Below are 17,628 nucleotides of genomic sequence, written 5' to 3' on the forward strand. Positions count from 1 at the left end.
TCCTCTCTGTTTTAATAAACATTAGTCAAGCAGCAGTTTAACCAGTTCAGAAGCTAGTATGCTTTTGACTAGCAGTTCTCAAATTGCACTTCGGCAGATTTGTTTCCAGATTAAACACAGGCTTCTGTTAGAATGTTTGTTGCAGCAACATATTTTGTCTACTATGAGGCAGCTTTATCCAATAGAAAAACATCTCATGTATTCATGTCGTGCAAAGCACATATCTAACAAGTGTATTTCACACATTCTATTTCTAATGATTGCTGTTGGTGGGTATTAATACACTAGTCTTATCTAAATTCTGTTTCTAAATAGTGTAGCAAGGAATTTTATAATTGTTACTACTTTTCTGAAGTGGCTTTGTCTGCATTATGTCCAATTATACTGATAAGATAATTGTTTCTGTCGCTAGGTATTACGCTACAAATTCTGCTTCTTATATAGAAACTACATTATTGTTTGAACAAAAGAAAAAATCAGAGACCAGATTGCTGAAAGTCTTTTTCAAGCCATACAATCTAAAAATAGGCTAGAATTTAATTTTTTACTGCTAAGGCTAAATAATGCACTTGTCCACTAAGCATTAGAAACACGTAGACACAGCAGAGAGTAAAATTCTAATAAACCACATAAGCTTTCAAGAAACAAGTGTTTGGAATTGTATGACATTCCGAGGTGCAATCCAGACCAGCGAGGGGCTGTGTTACCACTTCCCTGCAACCTCAGGAGCCTCACATTGCTTTGCTGTGATAGCTCCAATCTGGGCCGCTCATAAACAGCCATGCAGCATGCAGGTAATACCTTAGTGTTTGTGGAAACTGTAGCTTGTCAGCCACATGTCAGTCACACTCTGGCTTCCACCAGCCTGGGTTGTCACTTGCAGGGTGACACTAACACACTCCATCTCAGATTTCCCCCCAAAATATATGTTCTGCACTGTCCAGCCCTCTCCTGGACAGGCCAGATATATTAGGTCCATTGCTCCTCAAAGGAGATCAGTATACAACAATTTGTTACCATAAATGAAGTTACCCACACCATTCAGTTTAAAGACAATACTAGATTGGTTTTAATTAAAGAATAAAACGAGTTTATTTAACTACAAAGAGAGATTTTAAGTGAGTACAAGTACAAGGCATTAAACCAGAAATGGTTACAAGAGAAATAAAGATAACACTTTCCAGTGCTAAAACTTGATTGAAAGTAAAATTCTTACCTCATGCTCCATGCAATAGGGCTGACCCTGTTTCAGGTCAGGATTTCTCCCAAAGTCCAAACATTTTTTCTTTTGTCTTTTTAGGTGAAAATGAAAGATATGAATAGGGAGAGAAAATGTGGAATGTTTTTGCCCCTCACTTTATAGTCCCATACTTCTTTTGAAATGCGTTTTCCTGAGGGTTACCCCTAGATAAAGTTTGTTCCCACTGTGAGGTTGGATCATGGAGTCTTGTGAGGAAAGAGGTTCCATGCTGTTGTTTGCTAAGATGCAGATCAGTTTGTTCCTGCCCTCCTCTCCTCCCTCCCCCCGCTGTCCCCCTTGCCAAAGAATGGCCACTTGATAGGTGGTTGCCCATTAACTTTGATACCAGTAGAAGTGCATGTCAGCTTGTCCTTTGTCTTTGAGAAATGTGGTTTGCCTACTCCCCAGGTATGTCTGGTAAACACACTTCAGTCATGATTTCAGCTTATATCTATAACTCTACATATAATATTACTACATACATTTGATCGTGATATTTTTGATCAGTGAGTTCTTAGTTTTCAAATACTACCTCACAAGGCATATTTTGTACAAAGAGTATTACAGTAGTGTGTACGGTGTGAATACAGGGTTGAATTCCATCATCAACCCCTTCTGCTTTGTAAGTCTTGCACCCTTCACTCCCTGCACCAGCAGCCAGGAGTGGAATGGTGAATAATAGTGAAAATGTTATAATGCCATTATATAAATCAATGGTACTCTCTTACCTGGAATACTGTGTTCATTTCTTGCTCTCTCTAAAAAATTATTAGTGGAATAGAAAGGTTTCAAAGACAGATGAGAATGATTAGAGACATGGAAAGCTTCTATATGAAGAGAGGGTGGGAAGAAAAATTGGGACTGTTTACTTTAGAGACGAGGCGAATTAGAGGGGACATAAAAAAGTATACAAAATAACAGTATAAAAAAGATAGAGATCAGGCATTTCTGGTTCCTTCCCGTAGTGGAAGACGAAGGGGACATTCAGTGAGAATGAAAGGGAGCAAATTCAGAACTGAAAAAAGGAAACAAATTTTCACATAATTTGCCCATGAAATTCACTTCCTAAAGATATAATTGAGGCAAAGAGTTTAGCAGAATTAAAGAAGAAGATGGACATCTATTAACATTTGTATTATGGTCTCACCAAGAGGCCTCATTCAGGATCAAGGCCTTGTTGTGTAAGTGCTGGACAGAGACAGTCTTTGTTCTCAAAAGTTTACAAGCTTACAGTCTAAAACAAACGTAATCAGAAATGACTAGCCAAACAAAATATATTCTCTCAATTCACAGGGCATATGTTTTTTTAAAAAAAAACAAAAAGCTTCCCTTTGTATGGATAAGAAGAATATCCAGTACCATGAGATCAGAATTAAAAAGCGAAAAGTTTGGGTAAGGATGCAAGCACTCATTCTCCAGGCATAACCCAGCCTTACACTAATGAGGGGTTAGAAAGAAACTTTCCCTATGGGGAAGTCCAAGCTGGACCTGTACCCAAGCCAAGCACAGCTGGCCTGTGGCCCAAGTGTGTTGTCATTTTCAGAACTGACCCTGACACTTCCCCACCCGTCAAATCTGTGCCAGTACCGCTGCCTTGTCTTTGGGGCATGGGCTTGGTTGGGGTTTCCCTGTGCCCCCAATCCATCTCTAGCCATCTCCTGCCTGTGGGGTCCTCACAACAGGGGCTCCGTGCCCCACTTCTGCCAGCCACTTATCTCACCGCATTGCGTGTGCTGTGGAGTTAGAGACACTGCAACTTGTCATCACGCTCACTCTGCACCACACATGAGCGCAGTGAGGTGGCAGCAGCTAGCAGAAGGGAGGCACACAGGTGGTGCTGTGCTGACGCCACGGGCAGGAGGAGGTGATTAGAGATGGCTCAGCTTGAGCTTGTGAGGGTCATGTTGTTGTCAGGTCCCGTTGGGTTGCAAGGCTCTACTGTGGTGGCATTTTTGCACCTTTTTTCTGAAGCAGCTGGTACTGGCTACTGTTGGAGACAGGATCCTGGGCTAGATGGGCCACCGGTTTGAGTCAGTATGGCAATGTGTATGTTTGGAAAGGGGAGGAAGTTCTGTGTTTACTAGACGCCTACTTGCCAGACATAGTAATTTACTCCTGGGGGAATTCTGCACCATTGCAGAATTCCCTGTTTCCCCCACAGAATTTCGGGCTGCCTTCACGGGCTGCTGGACTCTGCAGAGCCCAGCTCACAGTGAACGGAATGCTCAGCCTGGCAGGGCTGGAGGCTGCATGTTCTTTGATCCTCATTCTCACGAGGACAGAGAGGGCCTGGGAAACCCAGCTCAGGGCAGGGCCACACCACACCATGTCCCCAGGTGGGACAGTAAGAAATTGTGAGGAGTAAAGGCTCTGGGGGTGCTGGTGTCTGGGCTGGGAGCTGCCCCGCAGCTGGGATCTGTGGGGTAAGGGGTGCTGGTGTCTGGGCTCTGGCCTGTTGCTGGGCTCTGTGGAGAGGGGGGTTCTGGTATCTGCTCCATAGTTGGGCTCTGTGGAGAGGGGGATGCCTCACGGCTGGACTCGGGTCTGTGGAGATGGGACTGCTGGTGTTTAGGGGGTGCCACGTGGCTGGGCTCTGTGGGGAAGGGGGTGTTGGTGTCTGGGCTGGGGGGTGCCCTGCAGCTGGGCTCTGTTGGGAGGGGGGTGCCTTAGTTGAGATTTTTTGGGCCCTCTTCTTGCAGTATAAATCAGAGCAGGATTTTTCTTTTTTCTCTTCAGGGGTCTGGCCAAAACCGTGTAACTGTCTAGTTGTGAAAAAGCTAGTTTATTCAGTAAGGTATCTGCGTCGAAGGGGAAATTTTAAAAGGAAGAAAAGTGGCAAGCTTAACATATAGTAGTAGACTGGGGGAGGAGCTCAGTTGTAATGAGCTTCTGTTGTTATCCAAAATGAAAAGGTTCCAATTCTGAAAATATGTGCCTTTTTATGTGGGAAGAATATATATGCTTATGCCTTTGGTTTTTCACTGGGATGGAGGTTTGGGTTTGGGGGGATATTAGGGAAAATCACAACACTGTTTTTGTGCATCTCTTTGGGAAAATTATGAGTTACTATTACAGTACTCTTTTTGGATAAAGACAAACTGTTTCTGTTGATTATTTTGTAATAAACATTTATTGCTTGTTATAGAAAATGTTAAAGTAACACTGTGAACTTGAAATTGAATCAGTTTAAAAGCAATTTAAAAATAGTTTGTAATGGTGTACCTGCCATGAGTCCATCTGCCAGTCTGTGGTTTTACAATTCCATTTTTCTATGTAAGGCCAACCTTCTCACAGATTTTGTGTCCCAGTCTTTGGGTGTCCAACCATAGACACCTTGTGCCTGATTTTTCAGAGGCATTGAGGACCTACCATTCCCAGTGAGGGATTAAAGAACAAAATCTGTGTTCACTTATTTTGTACAGTTGAAAGTGTTTTGTTTACGGTCATTTTCACTGTTTCCGTGTACTCACATGGAGCCTGATCCACTGCCCATTGAATGGGATGGGTAGTATGTAAGCGGGGGAATAGTCCCGCTCTTGCGGGGAACTTTCCTGGCTTCTGCACTACTCCGGTGAAGTAGACTAGCGAAAGGATCCGAGGCCTCACTCCCACTTCCTTTACCCAGTGGCCTCCCTGCCCTTGAGGGCTTCCCTTCCACTCTCCTGTCTGGCAGAGTCCTCGTAACGCCAACAAGGCTGGGCCCAGGATTCCTGGGGGGCTCGACCCCCAACCCTGCTGTGGTCACCTAGGACAGGGGCTAGGGTGTCCCCACTCCAGGGTACTCTCTCTGCACTGGGCACTTCTCTGACCCACTGATCATTACATACAATTTAAAGCAAATGCAAGTTATTTAATCTACAATTAATTTAAAAAAGAATAAGGAAAAATGGGAAAGGTTAAAGGAAACACATCAACCCGCTCTGTGGCAGGGAACATCACAAACAGTGTCTCTGGAATGTCAGGGCAGTTCACAGTCTGTTCCTTGTAAGTCCCAGGCCTTCTTCTCAGGCCCTGGCTGTGCTGTAGGGATGCTGTGAGTTGGACACTTGCTCTGGTGGTGGCCACACGCTCTCAGGCTCTAAGTGGTAGGACCCTCCGTCCCAGTGTCGCCCCTGCCCTTTCGGGGTTACGATCCAAGCCTGGCCTGCAGAGCCTCTTGGCTGTGGCATCTCCCTGTGCTGGGCCCGCTGCCCAGGGTCCCCCTCACCGCACCAGCTCTGGACTGCTCCAGCTCCAGCTCCACCACTCTGTCTCTGCTGCTCTGCCTCCAGCTCCCTGGGCTGCTTCTTTGGCCCCTCTGGCTCTGGTTGCTACAATTCTGCTCCCAGGACAGGTCTGCTCTGCAGGCTGCTTCTGTGACTCTGCTCCCAGCACTGACCTGCTTCCTGGGCTGCTTTTCTGGCCCCTCTGGCTCTGGTTGCTGCAGCTCTCCTCCCAGGGTAAGTCTGCTCTCTCTGGGCTGTGCCTCTAGCTTTGGAGCTGCAGCTCTGCTCCCAGGACAGGGTCTGCTCTCTCTCTCCAGGCTGCTTTTCTGGTCCCTCTGGGTCTGGCACAGCTCTGCTCCCCAACTTAGCTTGGGTCCCTGCTTTCTCCTTAGCTCGGCCCCACTCTGTCTGAGCCGGCAAATCCAGCTCACACGGAGGACAGGACCTCCCTGGCCTCCTGACTCCCTGATTAGCCTGCCCGCCCTGTCATTCAGGCTGACCTGAAGCATTGGCCTCTCCCCATTGTTCCTGGGGGCTGTCAGTCTCAGGGTCCTGATTCGCCATCGACCCTTCCGCCTTTTTAGTACTGGGAGCTAGCCAACCAAAACACCCCCACTGAATGTTAGTAAGGGGGCAACAGTCCCCTTACAAGTAGGTCAGATCCTTGGAACCTGAATGGACAATGAGCTCCATGCAGGCATTCAGATTTATTGATGTCAGTGGGGCTGTAAGGTGCAGGGTTTGGCCTGCATGGAGCTTGTTTTATAATCAAGGCCTTAGTAGTCACTTTTCATCTATTGTGTGAGAGACTCTCCGCAGAGGAAAGAGGAACATTTACAGCCAGATTTTCAGAAGTAGTCACTAATTTTGGGTATCTTAAGCAAAGACTGACTGACTATACAGAAAAAACAGTGAGCTTATTATACCCAAAGTGCAGCCAAACATGGAAAGTTAATGTCACAATTTTTTCCTCAAATCTTAGTTACAGTAATTTCTAGTGTTGCTCCTGACAATAGTCGGTTAAATATTTAGTAGGTTAAATATTTTCAGATAAAAGTATGTATTTTTTTTAAATGTATGCTCCCCTCTAAATATCCTTTGAAAAAGCTTTTAAAAAATCTTCATGCCCATTCCAACTGTTGCCAGGGTGACTAAAGAGGAACTTAAAAAAATCTATTAAATATTTGGGAAATAAAATGACACTACTATTCCACACTCTCTACCATGTTACAGAATAAATGACTACACAATGGTTTTTCGAGTAATGGCACGGAAATGACAGAAATCTTACTCTGTTTTGGTAAAGGGCTTAATTTAATCTAAAAGGATGTTGCCAAGGATGTAAAGTCTAAGCTGTGACCAAGGATGTTCTGATGTTTGCAAGATCCCTGTAATTCATTTGTTGTTTCCCAATATAAAAGTTTCAGTGCTTTTTCACTTTTTAAAAGTTAACGCTAACAGTCCAACATTAATATTAAACCCATTATAATGTGAAACAGGTAAATCAGTTACAAGTGGGGCTGCTTTTTAAATCCATAGAGAGATGCTGCAGAACTATAATTACAGTCCTTATAAATGTATGTGCACTAAGACTGGCAGTTGGAGTACTATATTCGTACCTAGGTTTTAGCATTATTTTATGTACAGAGCAACTGTTACTATCTGAAAAATGGAACAAGTGAAACGTGCTCATTCAGGAACTGAGCATTTGAAAATTTGAAGGTCTTAATTAGCCTGATATTGTTTCTCAAGGGTCCCTGTTGCTGCAGGAAGAGTGTTGGACCATCCAAGGAACCTGTACCAGTAGCAAGTAGCTCCCTTTATTTAGTTTTAAAGTGATGCAGTAGAACTTTAATGTCTGTATTAACTAATGAAATAACTGCACAAGCAAAACTGTATGGTGCTAGTGCAGTATTTACCAAAGAAACAATGTATAGGGCTGCAGAATTCATTTCAAGTACAGTCACTGCACCATGTTTGTTGAGCTGTCATTTTTCGAAAGCTTTTAAAATGTTTCACATCACTGTTCTGTGCAGTAGTGGCTTTTCAGTGGGACATTTTAAAATATCAGTTAATCAAAAACTTAATTATTTTTAAAAACGTGGAAGTCTGGGCCAGCGAGCATTGTGGTATTTGGCACTCATCACAGATGGTGCATCGGGTGCTTTTAAGATTAATTTTGAATTCTTTCCAGATTCTGAGGGCCATTTAAAATAGGTTATTAACGTTATTTTGAAGAAAATTGAATTCACATGGATGCAACTTTGTGCAGAGGTCCTAGAGTTCTGACTTCTGGTGTTACCACACTTTCTCACAGAGGATCAAATATGTCAACTTTGTGATGTCTGCTGTAGATTGGCCTCCTGGGAGGGATGTTGTTCCAGAATCCATGCACTGCCAGATGGCCAAGCAGCATGTAACCTCCTCGTTATGGGACTGACCCACTGAAGAACTCTGTAAAAACTGTATCAACACACCAATTGCTTGAATTGAGTTAGTATTTACTAATGAAAAATGGCAGCATCTCTGTCCTATTTTGTCAGACTACAAATCTTCATTATAGAAGCCTGCCAAGAGGAGCCCGTTTATCCTTCACTACTGCTACATTAATAGCTCCAGCCTACAGTGTGTACAAAAGGAGACTTTTGCTTCCATAGAACAGAAAGACACCCAATCTGAAGGGAAGCCTCTGGTCTAATAAGTTATTTTTAATCACTAGATTTCGTTCACAATTATAGAATGCAAGCATCTGCCATGTGTGATTAGTTAAAAAAAAACAAAAAACTAAACATACTGCTTAAAAGGTCTCTGCCTCCTCTCTGTTGGTTTTCCATAATCAAAATGTGAATTAAAGATGACTAATGTAAAAGCTTACTTTTATTTAGAATATATCTAACACTTTAAAATATTGGGGCATGGGGAGCATTTATGTTGAGAAGCTGTTTTGTATAGTGACTTCCCCCCTCATTGTATTATGTCTGGCCACATAGCCATTTTAAATTAATGTCATCATAAAGCAAGCTGTTACCAGCATGGTCATCAAATAAAAGCAAAGAGCTTCTTCAGGTCCTTGCAACCTATTTGGTCTATTGGTTTGTTTCTCTTCTACCCCCCTCTTCCCCCCAATCCTCTGACTAATGTAGATTTAGTAGAGGATTTTAAACTCATGACAAAGATTTGAATAAACTCTAAGCAGAGGTTAAGCCAGTGCTTATTCATTCAAAATCTTGTAGGTCAGGGTTTATCAGTTTGTTGTAGCTTTCCTTAGCTAAGCAATAGGAATAACGTTCCCACATCCTGTGATAGATGTTTTTATAACAGTACAGCCATAGCGGGTGGGGGTAGCATAAAGTTGTGCTCTCCCTTTTCAGGTAAACTCCCAACATTCTCATATGTGGAATGGATAATTGTTTTTTACATGCTGGCTCTTTCCTACTTGGGATTCAGCAAATGCAGAATGGTCTCTTGAATATTGATTGCATATATTAGACCTGATTTTGCTGAGTCCTAAGTGAAATTATTGTTCCAGAAAAGAGTTCTTATTTTTCCTGGGCTTGTATGAGTCTCCCTCGAAACAGGTTGATGCCTCCAACTGCTGAGCAAGGGAAGGATGCTGGGATTTCTGCCAGATTGTTATCTCTGGTCCCTTTTTGGTCCCGTCAGCTGGAAGGAATCATACCGTTTTGAAGATCCTTCCCTTCCATGTGTGCACACACAGCCTTTGGCTGCTGGAATGAAGGAAGAACTGTCTTTGTTCCCCTCCAATACAGAGCCTTTTGGTTGCTGCATGGATGGTCAGGATTGTCTACACTTAATTTACACCTCTCTCAGCCTCTTTTTGAGTTATCCATCCTAGTCAGTAGCTCCTGTGGTATTGCGCCTGGCTTTCCAAGCTGCAGCAGAGTGAAACTAGCCTGACAGCTTTGTGGTTTCACTGCTGCCCACGGGTATATAAATAGCCGCAGTTATCACTGCTGCTTGGAAAAGCCATAAGCAATAGCAAAAGTACTGGAGTTGCCTGAAGATTTTGGAAGAAACAATGCACCAGTTTACACTCTGCTTACATTTGGAAGATTTTCTTTATATTCAAAAGGGCTCACAACCTTTTAAAGAAAGTAAAGTGTAAGCTGATAGCAATTTCCTTTTAAAAAGAATCCATATTTAATATGTGTGTTTTAAGCCCTTTGTAACTCTTGTTCAATGATAATTGCTATTATTTAGCAAGAACTTGTCTGATTTATTCAATATAAAATAAAATGAATTTTTGAATTATGAAATTGATCTTTGCAAGTGAAAAAGAGCTTGAAATTTCATTCTAATTTTAAATTAGAAGAAAGCTCATGGTATGGCACAAATTTGGATTGTCCTTTGTCCCTGTAGAAATTTTTCTTTGACTTTCAACACACAGGATGATGATAGCTGCCTGATAGTTGTGGGAGGAGTACACAATTGGATTTTTCAAGACAATATAATTATTCCAGATGTATGAAAGATAGGTGTTGAAAGAAATGGACTTTTTATTACTGAGAAGAAAAGAAGGCACATTCTTTTGTTCTTTCATATGCTTAGAAACCATGCAAATCTTTCACCATATATAACATGAGAGACACTACAAGAAGGATGTGAAAAAATTGGAAAACATCCAGCGGAGGGCAAGAAAAATGATTAGGGGCCTGAAACACATGACTTATGAGGAGAGGCTGAGGGAACTGGGATTCTTGAGTCTGCGGAAGAGAAGAATGAGGGGGGATTTGATAGCTGCTTTCAACTACCTGAAAGGGGGTTTCAAAGAGGATGGATCTAGACTGTTCTCAGCGGTAGCAGATGACAGAACGAAGAGTAATGGTCTCAAGTTGCAGTGGGGGAGGTTTAGGTTGGATATTAGGAAAAACTTTTTCACTAGGAGGGTGGTGAAACACCGGAATGCGTTACCTAGGGAGGTGGTGGAATCTCCTTCCTTAGAAGTTTTTAAGGTCAGGCTTGACAAAGCCCTGGCTGGGATGATTTAGTTGGGGATTGGTCCTGCTTTGAGCAGGGGGTTGGACTAGATGACCTCCTGAGGTCCCTTCCAACCCTGATATTCTATGATTCTATGTGTATTGGATTTTTTTAAAAATCTTGTTGCCTTGAAACACAGTATGAAGGGTTGTGGGGGTTTTTTTTAAGACAGGAAGTAATTTTTCTTATGAGAAGTTAAAGAATATATTGTAGAACAATATGGAGGCAACATTCTTTTAAGGAACTGAACATTTTGGCTCTTCATATTTAAAAATCGGTGTTCTAGGAGAAACTCTCTGCTTGTCTTCCCCTGTTTTACTAGGTATTTCAGATGATCCTTATCAGTGAAGTGATATTTCAGCTCAGACTGTAACACAAGGCATAACAGAAAATGGAGAAATAAAACTGAATCCTGCCTTTTGTGGGGTTGTGATGCTTAACAATATTTGAGTGTGAGATAAACAAGTAGGGTCGCTATTTACTGAACTAAAAACATCAGAAATCTTATTTTACTTTAATATGTAAATGAGTATGGAAAAACTACCGGGAATAATAATAAACCTGTAAAAGCTGCTGGGAAGAAGATGTAATGAATAATACATTTTTAAAAATTTTTTTTATTAATCCTGTTGATGAAAGGATAACAAGAAAGATGGTGATTGAGTTATGATTTTCTTCAGGGAGAAAGGAGATGCTGTTTTCAGCCTTTTTCGCTCTTGAAATATGTCCTGCTACACTTATATTTAAATTGTAGTTTAAGATCTTCAGCTAAGACCTCAAAATTAAATTCTTCAAGGTGTGTGTGTGTATGTATGTGTGTGTGTGACATGCCACATATGTGGTGGTGATAGCCTTGTGATGAATTGCATTTATCATGCACCTTTGACTGCTTCTCTGTCCCTTAATCCATCTCCCCTAGGACTATTCTAACATTCCAAACCTCTGAGCAGGTTCAAACAGCTGTTGCTTTTTAATCATTCTGCTGCAAAATATTTCCTGTTTCTCCTAAATGTGGAGTATCCCCTCTAAAAAGTATATTGGTGTCTGACTCAGGAAAGGCCAGATTGAGGCCTGGACCAATGATTGATTTTAAATAACCAATATCTTCTTATTCTGCAAAAATAGAAACAGTTTTTGTACCATTATAAGGGGATGATTCTCAGCTTCTCAGTGGGGCATAAAACACTTCATTCCCTTCCTGCAGGTCCTAAATTATTGGACTTCAAAGTCATGATGTTATTTGTAGAAAAAGTATTTAATGATGTACTTAAAATATTGTTTCCTTCTGAGCCATGTACAGTTATAGTCATGGTAACTAAGGTATTGGGATTTTCTGATTGGGGGAAATATATATATATTTTTAAAATCAAAATATATTTTCTGTAAATACATATTTATATATACACAAACACAGGCCTTGTGATAGTGTTGGGGAATATAAAGGTTTTTGGTACTTATTTGGGAGTACCTACATAGATGTGGATTTGCCATTTAAAATTGATTGCAGCCATCACAAACTTGTGCCATTAAAACTATTCTATTCCATTACACCTGTATTCCATGTAGTACGTAATTATAACTTTGTTAAAGATTTCTTTGCTGATATTTGTTGGAAAATTTAAGAAATTAATTAAAATAGTCACTTTCTGACCTGCTGCTCAACAATTGATCTTCAGTTTTCTTGCACTGAAGTTAAACTAGATATTTGAAGAATAATCTCAGTAGATAATGAAAAAACTAATGATGCGGACTAAGGTTACTTTTTTTTTTTTTAAACTAGTTTAGGAAATCTATTAGCCCAATATGTTGAAAAGCAACATATTTTATTTCTTAGTCTAAAGGTGATGTTTTTCTTCATATGTTTAGAAACTTTTTTTTTTTAATTCTGTAGATCAAGTTTATGTTCAGGGACACTAATGAAATATAGTTTGCAGCCTTGAACACTACACACAGGGGATCCAAGTGATAGGTTTAGTTAGTATTGCAGCAAAGGGAGAATGACTTGGTAGGTTTTGAAAAGCTGAAAATAATCATAGGAATTTAGTTTGCACAGAAACGTGTCCAAATACAGTATTAGGTCTGTAACTTAATCCCAGCAATCTTAATTTTTACAAATAGCTCACCACTGTGAATGTTGGTGAGAAATGATAAAACTGTCTTTTCTAACAACTTGGACTATTTTCCTAAATCTTACTGTACTACTTGCATTACAGAAAGTCATGCCACAAGCAAAATACATGATGCTTGTCAAATCAGTGCAATAAAAAATTATGCTGCTTGGAATATATTTCTAAAAATGACTAAAATCAGTGAGAAGTCTGTCTTTTTCTTCTTCTTGCCTCCAAGGCTTCCCAAAATGACCAGTAGTGAAAGTACTTGCATAATACCTGTAACAGTGGTATTAGCAGCCTCTGAGCTACCTGGCTATTTCCCCCTCCTTTCTTTCCTCTCTCAGACTTGAGAACTCCGGAGCCAAGGGATCTTGCGGAGTTAGGAATGAGCAATAAGAGTTCTCGGATCCAAGGGTACCCATTTTCTTTAATGAGATTGCTAAAAGTTTTTAGTTCTAGAACCAAACTGATTTATAGTTCGATTGCTGAAATGCTTGTGTTCTTAAAAATATAAACAACTAAACCATTAAGTGCTTAAATTTGTGGCAAGCTACTTTCCTTTTACAAACAATAAGCTGTAAGGTCTATTGCAAGAGAGATTTGCTTCTCCTTTATTCTTTATTTAAAAAATAACTGTGGTAGGAAATTCCCCCACAAAAATTTCATTAATTTTCAATTAATATTACTCAAATGATTAATATCTTTTCTACTGTACTTACTCAAAATACAGATCACTATGGAGTGTGAAAATAAGTGAAGGTTGTTGGATTGAGATTCACTTACTCAGCAGATGGGTCTAACAAATACTTATTAATGCAAAACACACCACAAGTAGTGATCTCAGAAGCTCATCCGGACAATCTCATCACAGTTGCCTCCTTCAAACTTTCTTTATTACACAAATTTATTTATAATTTTTTGCATCTTTTCTTATATGTATGTTTTAATCTCTCATTTCCATGTTAACTCTCCTCCACCATCAGTACAGGTTTAGGGTTAGTTCAAACTGATCTTTTTTAGCTTTTTTTAGGCCTGGTCTCCACGCGGGGGGGAGGGAAATCGAGCTAAGTTATGCAACTTCAGCTACGTGAATAACGTAGCTGAAGTGGACGTACTTAGATCTACTCACCGCGGTGTCTTCACTGTGGTGAGTCGACTGCTGCTGCTCCCCCATCAACTCTGCCTGTGCCTCTCATGGCAGTGGAGTAGAGGAGTCGACGGGAGAGTGCTCGGGGGGTCGATTTATCGCGTCTAGACTAGATGCGATAAATCGACCCCTGCTGGATCAATCGCTGCCCGCCGATCCGGCAGGTAGTATAGACATACCCTTAGTTACTTTCTTGTTCTCGCAAACGTGATTACTCTGCAATTTCTTACACAGTTTTACTTATGCTGTTAGATATTATCAGAACAGATTCTTAAAATCCATAGTAGGCTTCTGTCAGGCCTAAATATGCCTTTGCTCCAATAAACATTTAGGTAAACATTTCATAACCTTTATAGTTTGCACATTCAAGCTATTGACAACATTGATGTAAAAATTCACCGTACACATTTCTCAAACTTATCTCTGTCCCGGTTTACACACTTGAGATGCATATGTTGAGGGTTCATAAATGTCTGATGTGGATGAGAGATAAGCTCATGAAATGTGAAAGGTGAATTTTTACATCAATATTGTCATTAGGTAGCATATGTAGAGACCATAATTCCATTGCTTTAGCTGATGATCATAGTATCCCTTTGAAGAACAGCTAGCCAAAGACTCAAAAAGTAATAGCAATTTTTTTTTTTAAGTACATCAGAAGCAGGAAGCTGCTAAAGAACCAGTGGGGCTACTGAACGACTGAGATGCTAAAGGAGCACTCAGGGACGATAAAGCCGTTACGGAGAAACTAAATGAATTCTTTGCATCGGTCTTCATAGCTGAGGATGTGAGGGAGATTCCCAAACCTGAGCCATTCTTTTTAGGTGACAAATCTGAGGAACTGTCCCAGATTGAGGTGTCATTAAAGGAGGTTTGGGAACAAATTAATAAACTAAACAGTAATAAGTCTCTAGGATCTGATGGTATTCACCCAAGAGTTCTGAAGGAACTCAAATGTGAAATTACAGAACTACTAACTCTAGTCTGTAACCTATCATTTAAATCAGCTTCTGTACCAGATGACTGGAGGATAGCTAATGTGATGCCAGTTTTTAAAAAGGGCTTCAGAGGTAATCCCGGCAATTACAGGCCAGTACGCCTGACTTCAGTATCAGGCAAACTAGTTGAAAAGATAGTAAAGAACAAAATTGTCAGACTCCTAGATGAATGTAATTTGTTGGGAAACATTCAGCATGGTCTTAGTAAAGGTAAATCATGCCTCACCAATCTACTAGAATTCTTTGAGGGGGTCAACAAGCATGTGGACAAAGGAGATCCAATGGATATCAATGTATTTAGATTTTCAGAAAGCCTTTGACAAGATCCCTTACCAAAGGCTCTTAAGCAAAGTAAACTGTCATGGGATAAGAGGGAAGGTCCTTTCATGGAGCAGTAACTGGTTAAAAGATAGTAAACAACGAGTAGGAATAAATGGTCAGTTTTCAGAATGGAGAGACATAAATAGTGGTGTCCCCCAGGGGTCTGTACTGGGCCCAGACTTTTCAATATATTCATAAATGATCTGGAAAAAGGGGTAAACAGTGAGGTGGCAAAATTTGCAGATGATACAAAAGTGCTCAAAATAGTTAAGTCACAGGTAGACTGCAAAGACCTACGAAAGGATCTCTCAAACTGGGTGTCTGGGCAACAAAAAGTGGCAGATGAAATTCAATGTAGATAAATGCAAAGTAAAGCACGTGGGAAGATATCCCAACTATACATATAAAATGATGAGGTCTAAATTGGCTGTTACCACTCAAGAAAGTGATCTTGGAGTCATTGTGGATAGTTCTATGAAAACATCCACTCAATGTGCAGCGGCAGTCAAAAAAACTAACAGAATGTTGGGAATCATTAAGAAAGGGATGGATAATAAGACAGAAAATATATTGCCTCTGTATAAATCCATGTTACAACCACATCTTGAATACTGCATGCAGATGTGGTTGCTCCGTCTCAAAAAGATATATTGGAATTGGAAAAGGTTCAGAAAAGGGCAACAAAAATGATTAGGAGTATGGAACGGCTTCCATATGAGGCGAGATTAATAAGACTGGGACTTTTCAGCTTGGAAAAGAGATGACTAAGGGAGGATATGATAGAGGTCTATAAAATCATGACTAGTGTGGAGAAAGTAAATAAGGAAGTGTTATTTACTCCTTCTCATAGCACAAGAATTAGGAGTCACCAAATGAAATTAATAGGCAGTGGATTTAAAACAAACAAAATGAAGTATTTCTTCACACTGCACAGTCAACCTCTGGAACTCCTTGCCTGAGGGTGTTGTGAAGGCCAAGACTATAACAGGGTTCAAAAAGGAAGTAGATAATAAGTTCATGGAAGATAGGTCCATCAATGGCTGGCTATTAGCCACGATGGACAAGGATGGTGTCCCTAGCCTCTGTTTGCCAGAACCTGGGAATGGGTGACGGGGGATGGATCGCTTGATGATTGCATGTTCAGGTCATTCCCTCTGTGACACCTGGCATTGGCCACTGTCGGAAGACAGGGTCTTAGGCTAGATAGACCTTTGGTGTGACCGTTCTTATGTTCTTAGTTCAGCCAGATGCTGCACCCTGATAGTTTCTCATCGTTCACCCTGCAGTATCATGAAATTAACATGATTTTTGTCAGCTTCACTGTGCCATAGAACCTGTGTGTCTGCCATCTTGGGAAGATAGTTTAAATCACTGCAGCATTATAGTCACATTTAGAAATCTTTCTGTAAACTATAAAGTCAAGAAACTTTCATTTTAAAAAATCAACTTCTTCAGAAATTAAGTTTTGGGCCCCTTTGTTTACTAGGGGAAGACCTCTCTCTTGTCACTAACAAGTAGGCAAATGGATTTTTTCAAAGCCTGGATGTTTGTCCTACCTTCTTTTCAAAACCAAACTTCTTTTGGGTCTCTGACTATCCAACTATGTCATGTAGTCAGATATTATAATGCTGAAAACTATACTAAAGCAAAAGAAAAGATTGTTTCCAAAACAAAATATTATGACTGAAAATAACTTGGATTTGTGTCCCCTATCTTTTCGTTTTTGCTTGTGGTTGTTCTTCTCACCATATGTCATCAGAATATTTATTGCAAAAGCAGATAAACAATGTTGCTTATTTTAAAATCTCTTAAGACATGGAAGGCTGTGCATTAACTTTTTTTTTTTTTTATGATTCTGAATAAATACAAGGTATGGTAAATGATAATTTAATTAATTTAAAGAGACAGTCATGTAGAGTCCCCAATTTTTCCTCAGCTTTTTTACCTAATATAATGCTCCTGTGCGTATATTAGAAGCCGAACTGCATCTCTCTGTTCAGTACTTGTTCGTAAGCTGTAAACAGAAACATTACATCTTGTAAAGTTCTCTTTACTCTCTCTTTTCAAGAATAACGTAATTGGTTGAACTATGGGAGAGCAAGTTAACACTATGTGTAAGCTTCCCCACACAGATCTTCTGGTACTACTTACTTCTGACACCCCTAACATTCCAGCCACAAGCTTCTTTTATTGGAGGTTCATGTGGGATCAGGTTAAGAACATTTATTTGCTTTATTTTTGGCCTAAGAAAAAATAAACTATAATAGTCTCCGGACATGAGAGGTGCCCTTACTTGGTTTAGGTCTTATTGCAACCTTAGTTTAAGGTAACTAAAACATTGGACCTACCATTGTATATCTTCAATCAGTCAGCTTCCATGAATGACTAGGAGGAACACCCAGAGGATTACCTTCAGCCAGAGAGGAAAGCACAAAGTGAAATAACAGGTTAGTTTGGTCTGTGTGTACGTGATTTTTATTTTTATTTTTTTAAATCTTTAATTCACTGTTCCCTGCTACCTGCTTCACTCGTGTCCTTCGTAAGGCTTGATTTTGTAATCCTGACTCAGGCAAATTCCCATTGGTTTTTTTTTGTTTGTTTGTTTGTT

At 40.4% G+C, this 17,628-nt stretch overlaps 1 protein-coding gene and 1 long non-coding RNA gene across 4 annotated transcripts in view; one reads left to right on the forward strand and one right to left on the reverse strand.

The window, feature by feature from the left end:
• The window catches only part of GALNT7 (polypeptide N-acetylgalactosaminyltransferase 7), a 117,284-nt gene that overhangs the window by 11,661 nt on the left and 87,995 nt on the right, over positions 1 to 17,628 (forward strand). The gene's annotated exons all lie outside the window — the stretch shown is intronic.
• LOC122465707 lies at positions 14,735 to 16,332 on the reverse strand. Its single transcript, XR_006290726.1, has 3 exons — positions 16,322 to 16,332; positions 15,953 to 15,959; positions 14,735 to 14,899 (listed from the first exon to the last, which is right to left on the reverse strand). It is a non-coding gene; the product is annotated as an uncharacterized LOC122465707 (long non-coding RNA).

This window comes from Chelonia mydas, chromosome 4 (assembly GCF_015237465.2).
Source record: "Chelonia mydas isolate rCheMyd1 chromosome 4, rCheMyd1.pri.v2, whole genome shotgun sequence".
Classification (NCBI taxonomy): Eukaryota; Metazoa; Chordata; order Testudines; family Cheloniidae; genus Chelonia; species Chelonia mydas.